A 10,249-nucleotide genomic window follows, 5' to 3' on the forward strand; every position below is an offset into this window, starting at 1 on the left:
GATTGCCCGATTTCAGAATTAGGGACTGTGTCATCTTGGTAGAATTCAGTTTCTACACTCACAAATTCTGGCAGTTTTGACATTTTCTTAGCTTGTTGGGTGGGTTTTGTTTTGTATTTTTTTTTTTTGTAAGGGATTTTCACTAGCTTTTAGTAGCTATCCCCACAGACGGCGCCAATTGTTCCGGGTGTAATTCCAGAGCAGATTTGTTACCACGTAAGCTTGTAGAATGATGACTTTGCTTGTCTCTTCCTTTCGGCCTCTCCTGAAACAATGAACAAACTGAGGGCTCGGCTTGGCACCGAGCGAACTCACTCCGACGCTCAAGTCAGTAAACTTAAAGGGGATTAAGTTGTATGTTACTTGGCACAAAGTATATTGTAGAGAGATAAGGGAGTTTATATCAGATTAGTGTGTTTAACTGATTATTTGCGGATCCTTTCCTCAATGAGGGTTGAGGAGTATTTATAGACTTTCACCTTTTGTCACGTAGTGGCCAAGTGGCAGAGTAGGTGGAAAGACTGTTCTACCCTCGGCCGAGGGACCCATGGCAGGCCGGCGGACCCTGTTGACTCCATGCCGAAGGGTCTTGGATGTGAGTACGCGGATGTGTATCCCGGCTGGCTAGTTGCCTAGCCGAGACCCAAGTGACAGGCCGACTGGCTGCGTCGGTTAGGCTGTCCAAGGTGTTGACTTGCTGTGGATATCTTTGACCTTGCTCAATATGTTGACTCGGTCAGCGGGTGCAGAATATGCCCCATCAAACACTATACAACTCTAGACTCAATCCTCTCGGTAGTACGGCTATAATAATACGGTTCTAGTCTAAACCTAGATCTAGACTCTCAGGATGAACATTTTCCGATTCGACGTGCGATAAACGTCTCGCATCAAGACTCGATGCAACAGAACGGAAGCCGAGTACCCCCAATTCGGCAGAATGGCCAACGAAAGGAGCGGAAGGAGAATGAGCATACCAAATCCGGCAGAACGGCCAACAGAAGTGGCGTAAACAAAAGTCAAGCTAGCACGCTATGCACAATGTCACCACAATAGGCAAACAACACAACTTTAAAGACCTTTGACAAGCGTGTAAGAGACTCTGTATGAAAAACACATGGTTATATTGTGTATACATAGTATCATTTGCTATAAACATGACATACTTGGGTCAAACATACAAAATAGTCATTTACCATATGAATGGGTCAAATATGATATACATGGGTGAAATATCTAAAAACCGTCATTTAACATGTAAATGAGATACAGGCAAAGTGTTACAATGATAAACAAGTGTCAACACACCATACATAAACATTAGAATCAAGGTTAAGAAACATAATCAAAAAGAAACCTAAACCCCAATTCAAAACAACAAGTGTAGAACTCGCCTACAATAAAAGATTAACTTTAAACGGTCATAACTTGAATTCTAGATATAATAATGAGTTCTAAGAAACGGATTATTTTTTTACTGCTCGAAGAACAAAAACTGTGTTTATAAAAGACGGATCGTAAAAGTGACCTTCAGGGTGTGCTTAAATAGCAAAAGTGGAGGGAAAGGGAGGGGAGTGGAAGGAGGGAAAAGAAAGGGAGAGAAGGGAAGGGGAAATGGAGTGTGATTGTTTGGATACAATTTCGGAGAGATTTTGATTAGGCCTAGGAGGGAAATTGGATCTCTCCAAATCTCTCACTCTTCATTTTCCTCTACCCCATTTGCTATCCAAACAAGAGATTTAAATCTCTTACTCTCCCTTTTTTCTTTTCTCTCCAAATCTCTCCATCTAAACACAACCTCAGCCTTCCATGAAATATTAAGCAGGTTACAATTACAGCTGTGCGTTGTGTTTTTCAACTTCTAGGGTGTGTTTGGATAGCAAAAGTGGAGGGAAAGGGAGGGGAGAGGAAAAGAGGGAAGGGAAAGGGAGAGAAGGGAAGGGGAGGGAGAATGGGGTGTGGGTGTTTGGATACAATTTCCCTCCAAATCTTGCCTATTGTGGAGAGATTTTGATAAGGCTTGGTGGAGGGAAATTTGATCCCTCCAAATCTCTCCCCCTCCATTTCCCTCCACCCTCATTTGCTATCCAAATGAGGGATTTTAAATCCCCTACTCTCTCTCCCTTTCTTTTCCTTCCAAATCACTCAATCCAAACACACCCCTAATGAAATTTTCAATCGTTTTTCAGAAGTAACAATCAGCTGAACACTTCATATAAGTGGGTTAATAACTTGATAATCTTGATATTCATACGTTTGAATCCCATTCTCGACATGGGTTAAAACGTTTGAGACGCTGGGTAAAGACTATTGTCAGACTATCACAACCAACGCCGCCACTGCACCAGTCCATGGATCATGCAACCGAAATTCTGTTTGGATTTCCTTATGCCGGAGAAGGAAGCCTATAGGTAACGTATGAAACACACACTACAGTAGAGTGTAGACTGTAGACTGTAGACAGCCAATGAGACAAGGCGTACATGGGCCGGGTTCCATTGATGAAACCCGTGTACACAGACTAGGCAGACTCGGTCAGATCGGACTTGATATGGGCCTAAACAATTCTCAATCCTGGCTGCTAAAGGTCGTCGACAAATTACTAAATATCGTCGACAATTTTAATGAACTTCCAATTTTGCCCCTCCCTCACACTCCCCCTTATATTTTCCTTTTTACTTAATAACAACCTTTAAAATTCGAAATTTTGAAAAAAAAAAACCCGACTCAAATTTCAACAAAAAAACGTATCGACCGCATAATTTCCGGAACGAATTCAAGCATTCAACAAGGTATGTGATTACTATTAAAATTTTTTTTGTAGTATTTTGTTAAGGTTGTAAATTTGTGACGGAATTAGGATAGATGCCAAATTAGTGACGGAATTAGGATAGGTGCTATCATTTCAATCGGATTTCGTCGTGTTTAGCGAAAATCAAACGCAATTATCGTATCAATTAATCCCAAAAAAAAAAAAAAAAAAAAAGGAATTACGGAAATCTGGGCCTGGACGTGGGGATCTTAAATGCAGGCACGGTCTGGGACGAAGGGTTCCCTCGTCTGCAATGGGCTGTGGACGTAGGGGTTCTTCGTCTGGGCCAGGTCTGGGACGAAGGATTCCCTCGTCTGAAATGGGCTGTGGACGAGGGGGTTCTTCGTCTGGCCCAATGTTGAGTTTTTTTTTTTTTTTTTTTTTTTTTTTTTTTGTTTTAGAATTTCTCGATACTTTTTTTTTTTTTTTTGAAAATAAATTTTTTTCCGTCTTGTTTTGTTATCGTTATAAAGTAATAAATTATTAATAATAATTCTCGTCCGTGCCGAAGTCGTTGTAAATATATATTATTTCCGTCTCGTTTTGTCGACGTAAAATATTAATTAATATACTTAAACTTATATTTATAAATTCTTTGTTTTATTAATTTAAGTAATCAAGTTGTTGTAAAAATATTTTTGTTGCGTCTCGTTTTGTTTACGTAATAAACCCGTTAGGGTTATTTTTTTTTTAAAATTTTTAATTTACTTAAACTTATATTTATAAATTCTTTGTTTTATTTTTTGGAATAGATGGCCGGTGGAGGAAATGACCGTCACGTTCGAGCTCGAAAGAGGCTCCGTTTGAGTCCGAGGTTGGAGATGGTAGTACCGATTCGTGGGTGATGAGCGGGTGGAGGAGGAGCTGGTTCGGTGCAGTGATGTGATAGGTGAGGAGGAGGCGGGTATTGAGCGAGTGCGTAGGGTGCCACGTAGACGGAATGAGGAGGGGCGTTTCCTGCGGAGGTCGGATGGTAGTTCTAGTAGTGTGGTGGCTCCGAAGAAGAAGTCGGGTAAGGATGTCTCTTGGTTGATCGATCATCGTGTTCCCTGGTGGTCCCGACTTTCCCCACGTGATTCCTAGCTTTGGGGGCCACATTGCCAACACCTTATGGTCGACTCCTAATGAGGTTGGTCGACCGGTTTTGTGGTTACCACCGGTTTGGTAAGACGAGGTTGTTGAGTTGTTGGCAACTCCCTCCGGCCGTTAAGACTATTTATGACGGTAGTGGTCTTTCTCACCTATTAGATTCCATGGCCGAGAATTATAACATGCCCCTTATTTCTGCTTTTGTTGAGAGATGGCAACCCGACACCAACAGTTTTCACATGCCTTTTGGGGAGATGTCCATACTCCTTCACGATGTTGCGCAGATCTTAGGCGTTCGGGTTGATGGTAACTGTTGTAAGGTGGAGAATAATGACGGGACGTTGGCGAATCCCCTTATGTATGTTTGTGGCTTTTTGGGATTTCATCGAGCGAGTTGAGGTTGCCGTTAAACTCTAAGAAGAAGGTCCCTATTTACAAGAGTGGGGGTATATTGGTAGATGCAATTTGTGAAACGGCGAGAGCTAATTGTGATGTTGTTTTTGCTCGGGGTTTTGGTCTGTGGTGTTGGGGTCGACACTTTTTGTCGACAAATCAGGTGATAGGTTACGTCGTCAGTTGTTTTCTTTAGTGTATGATATCTTGATGGTGTACACGACTACGCTTGGGGAGCCGGTGTACTTGCCTTCATGTACCGACGATTGGGGTGGCTTCACGTGCTTGTGTGAAGACTATTGGTGGTTGCTTGACTTTGTTGCAATCGTGGATCTATGAGTATTTTCCTATGTTCAGACCCGGTCCACCTTTGGCAATTGACCCTACTCAGCCTTGGTCGTGTTCTTGGAGATCCGTTGGTCCCTTCGCTCAAAATGCGGAGAAATTGTTGGAGTATCGGAGGTTGTTAGATGGGCTTACTTGTGCTTCCATTAGGTGGGATCCGTACGGGCGCGTCGGGAGAGCGATATCATCCTCGTACTTTGTATACCGGTTGTATTCGTTTCATGGACATAGCGGAGCCGTACCAGCCTGATCGGTGTTTACGACAGTTTGGGTATGTGCAGATCATACCCAATCCCATTATGAGATTGACAGCGCACCGTCCGGCCGGGGATAGGGTACGAGGTTAGGGGTGGGGTTGAGAGACCGATCATCTTTGGGATTGCTGGGAGGATCACGTGGTTCAGCTTTCTCGTAAATCGAGACCAGTTAGTTTCCCGGGTGAGACGGAGCCAGATTATGTGACTTGGTATAATGGGAATTCTCACCCGTTGATCATTGATCCCGACCACCGTGATGCCCCCGCGCCACATGAGGATTTTGATATCCCTGCTGAGGTAATAATATTACTTACAGTTCTTGTAATTATTGTTTAACTTTCTTACTGTTCCTCGATAATGTTTATAATGTTTTAGTTGTTCTTGTCAATTTGCAGGATCGCACGTCTTTGTAATGTTTGAGTTTACGAGGCCAAAAAAATTAAGGATGACAAGAAATGACTTGCCTTCCTCCGCAAGATGAAGAAGAACGTCGACCCATTGATTGAGAGAGGGGGGATATCATACGTCGCCGAGGACCTCGTCAAACACCCGGTGATGTTGTTCAGCGTAGATCAGATGGTGTGTACACTGATAGCGATGAAGAGGATGATAAGTAGTCGGGAGACTAGTTTGTGTTTGTTTTCATTTATGTTGTACGGTTTTGAAGACATTTTTTATGTTGGATGATTATGTTAGTTGACTATTTGAACGTTGTTTATTTCAAAAAACATGACGGTTTTAAATTCTGAAATTTCTTAAATTTCTTGAATACATAGCAATCGATGCAAATTCATACACATTTCGGAAATAGTAACTACTTCATGACAATGGCCAACATAATGAAAACAAACAAATACAAGATACACTTGAAATAAAACTTCATCATCCTTGTCATTTCCGAAATCTCCTTTTTTATACCTAGCACTTGCTCTTTCATGACATTTCCACTTGATGCATCATCACCTTCATCTTGACATGCTATATTCAACTTTTTTGTTATTGTTAAATGATCTTGATCAACCACGACACAAAACGATCGCAAGGTACGCACTTAAAAAAAGCTTTCTTCGGATTAGTAGTCACGTCGGAAATCATGATGATAGCGTTTCTTTGACAACGATTGCAAATTTGATTCTTAAAATCAAGGCCTTCAATTGGTCGGGTTCCCCACATTGAGGATGATGTTGACATAAGTAAAGATTTGAAGAAGAAAATGGAAGATGATGAAGATGATTGGAAAATAGAAAAGGTTGAAGATGAGTGCAAAATTACAACATTATGTAGATGTTTATATAGGGAAAAATGTGACCGTTATAATTCAAATTTTACCGTTATAATTCAAATTTTACCGTTATAATTCAAAAATAGCCGTTATAATTCAAATTTTACCGTTATAATTCAAATTTTACCGTTATAATTCAAATTTTACCGTTATAATTCAAAAATAGCCGTTATAATTCAAAAATAGCCGTTATAATTCAAATTTTACCGTTATAATTCAAATTTTACCGTTACAATTCAAAATAGCCGTTATAATTCAAAATAACCGTTGTAATTCAAAAATAACCGTTACAATTAATAGGTTATAAATAGGCCATTCTATGTCAATTTCAATCACAACATCCAAATCATCTTCACTCACTACAATACTAATTATTCACTCACAACATCCAATCCTAAAATGGTTCTCACAAATGCTCAAAAAATCAGAGTTTATCAAATAAGAATCGATTTAATTGTTCAAAATTTACCAATTCTAATTGAGCGTCTTGAATCAGTGGTTCCCAGTGACACTGTATGGCACATGCTTGAAGAACCTCCAATTGGGACCCTCTGTATAATTTTACAAGGAAATCCGGATCATGTTCTAACTCCAGCAGTTAGAGATGAGGTTGTTTCTGATGAAGTACTAAACGAGAAGATGTGGGAGTTTCGTAGGTTGAAAAGTGATATCTTTACATATTTTGAGCGCATTCTCACCGTGATCGATTACCCAAGACTATCAGACTTATGTCTTTGGCAGAGTCTTAGGGGCAAGGAATTCTTTATCTCTACTTGAATGATTTGTTGACTCAATATATGTCTACCCAACCTGAAGAAATTGAGATTCAAGATCATGAAGAAGATAAGGAATCGTCATCTTCATCATCGGAAGATAATTAAGTTCGGGGTTTGGGTTTAGGGTTTGGGGTTTAGGGTTTAGGGTTTGGGGTTTAGGGTTTAGGGTTTAGGGTTTGGGATTTGGGGTTTGGGGTTTAGGGTTTAGGGTTTGCTATTTAGGGTTTGGTATTTAGGGTATGGTATGTTTTAATTATATTTTTATTGGTTTATGTTTTAATTATGTCAAAACGCGTTTTAAGGAATGTTTTAATTAAAATATGTCAAATTGTGTTTTAAGGATTGTTTTAATTAAATTACGTTTTAAGTCATTTAATCGGATGCAGAAGATAATAAACTACAATAATCGGATAAATAAAATAAAATATAAGGTACAATATTCGGATATATAATATAAAAGATACAATAAAAGCTAAGATGAACTCGCAAATTCGCGCCATACACTAAACGATGTCGATACAGGCTATTATAATGATCTACGCTTGCATCATGTACCCAACAATGGGCTAATGGAGGCATAGGTGACAAGGGGCGTAACCGGAGCCGCAAATAGTGGTTTCCCGCATGTAATACCCATAAGACACCATATGGGGTACGTACTCCGGGGGGGGGCTCGTAAAGGCAAATAAGTAAAACTACCATTCCAATGTCGCTGACCTTCTCGATCGTCAAATGCAGAAATACAACATATCACCCAATTGTACATCGTAGCATAACCATATAGATCGAAACTGTCCATCCAATTACCCGAGCCACACGGTATCTGATCCATAAATGTAATTCTAGCTACCTCCGCATCAAATCTCGCTGGGCCATAGATATGATCACGGTAATCGGGACTACGAATTTCCTAAGTAAACTGTTCTAGCCATCGTGAAATGAGATTGGTCACCCGAACAAGCATGTGAGATAACTCAAAACCACAATGACCGTCTCCGTAAGGATTAAACCATGCTTCTACATACTCGTGAAAAAATGAAGGCAGGAAGTCACGATAAGGAAAATACCTCAAATCACCAATGGTGTAGTCAACCTCAAGAGGTGCGCAATACGTTGTGCCGAAACTCCTCGTAGTCGTGGTAGCAGTGGTAGACGGTGTACCGAGGCCCGTTTGAGTGGACCGGGGGGTTCTATACGGAGTAAAACGAACCGACGGAGTAGAACGGGGAGTAGACGACGGAGTAACAGGAACCGTCGGAGTAGAACGGGGGGTACTAGACGGAGTACGTTGGGAAGACGGAGTACCTACTCGAACACGAACCCGTGCATGCTCAACGGCGGACGGATCTCTACGAGTTCCCCTACTCGGACGTCCTCTAGGGTTCTCGTTCACCCGAGGCTCGTTTACATCCTCCTGTTCCGGATGTATCTGAGAGTAAAGGGCATCGAACATGGATGATCTCATACTCGGATCTGCATTCCGAATTTCATCGAACAACTCCTCCAATCGATCATCGTCACAAGTCGGCATTGCCTCCGAACCATCGAACTCCAACTTCCTCCAAAATGCATGTAACACATCAACAGGGACCCGAGATCCGTTTCTAGCAATGCGATGTAGTGAACAAGCACATAACAAACCAAGTGTAGTAGCCTTTACACAACCGCAATCGATCGTCAAGGCATCTTCCATCATCTTGGCACCTCTTTCGAATTCTTTACTTAATTCGAGAGATGGCATTCTTTGATATTTTTAAAGAAAGTCCGGAAAATAATCGCTGAATCCCCGTCAACCGCCTCGATCTAGATAACTCCAACGAGTGTCGGATCTCAACATGTTGCGTTTCCATCAAAGAATGAAACCGAATCCAGATGCTATCAATCGGTTTCGCGCTATTCACCATCTCTTCAAATTCGCATGAGCCGACTCAACCCGGGATGTAGAAGTATTCCCAAAATGAGTTATCTTGTTCGTTCTATACTTGGCCCATTTTTCCAAGTGCGGGAACCATTGCCTCTCAATATAAGCCGCCACTCCCGCCCATTCCCTTGCCAATTTGCCCCACGCAACATTAAACTTTTCTTCGGTCTCCGCCTCGACAACCGCAGTAAACAAGGTAAAAGTTACGTGCTTAGCCCAATTATCCTGTTTCGTGATATCAAGTGCTTTCGTCTCCACGTTAGAATATATATGCCAAAGACATAGCAAGTGAGACGAATTCGGAAAAACAATGGGAATCGCGTTCAACAAACCACCCGCAATCGTAACAATAGCAATAGGTTGAACGGCATCATTGAGCGGGGCCTTGATTTCCGTAGTACCCACAGATATTTCTCCTCGGACTCATGCGTCACAAGAGCATACGCGATGACAAAGCTCTTCCCGACGGGTGTGACTCCAACCATCTCAACAAGTGGAAGACGGTATTCATTTGTCTTGTACGTGGAATCGATCTGTACCACATAATAGTATGATCGAAACATCTTAACGGCTTCCGGATGAGCCATGAACACGTGGGTTAGCTCATCGGTCTCATGATCGATGACCCAATAATGAACGTACTTATCTTCAACCGCAAGTGCTAACATCGTTGTTGTGCGGGTTTCTCTCTTCTCTTTCCTCGGCCCTTACTTTCCGAGAACGTTTGTAGATTTGTCGCCGATTAGGTCTTGACTTTTCCGGATTCCGCTGATGCAAACCCGCACTAATAATTGCCGGTCTAACGTGAGCTCTAACTTGGGCATCGATATAAGCCAACTCCTCGTCATCAAACTTTGCAAAGTATCCGCCGCCGATCACAATACAACGTTAAACCATGATTATGAAACCGGATCTCATCACAAGCGCCACTTATTCTCTTCTCATTCAACAACTTTCATTGAAAATTTGCAATTGCACCACGCGGTAGCGTGTTACCCTCATTAAAGAATCGGCATCCTTATTTACGGGACCTTTTCCACCCATCCGACAAACAAAATAACGTTGTCTCAAATTCGTGTTACGACCAACTTTCTTGTTGCTTGCTTTTTTATACCAAACCCGAGTCGGAGCCCGATCTCATATGCCCAATTAAACGCTTCAATACTAGATGCAAAAACGGTTGTCGTAAAATGATCCGAGTAATCAATACCGTCTCCATCGTTAATCACCGCGCACGCATTTCAATAAATTAGTTATTAATTAATTATTTGCTTCGGAAAGAGTCGGAGTAAATAAAAAATATTAATGAAAAAAGAGTCGAAATATTAATGAAAAAAATATAATATAAAGACGGTCGTTAATTATTTGAAATGT

Source organism: Silene latifolia, chromosome 4 (assembly GCF_048544455.1).
Source record: "Silene latifolia isolate original U9 population chromosome 4, ASM4854445v1, whole genome shotgun sequence".
Lineage (NCBI taxonomy): Eukaryota > Viridiplantae > Streptophyta > Magnoliopsida > Caryophyllales > Caryophyllaceae > Silene > Silene latifolia.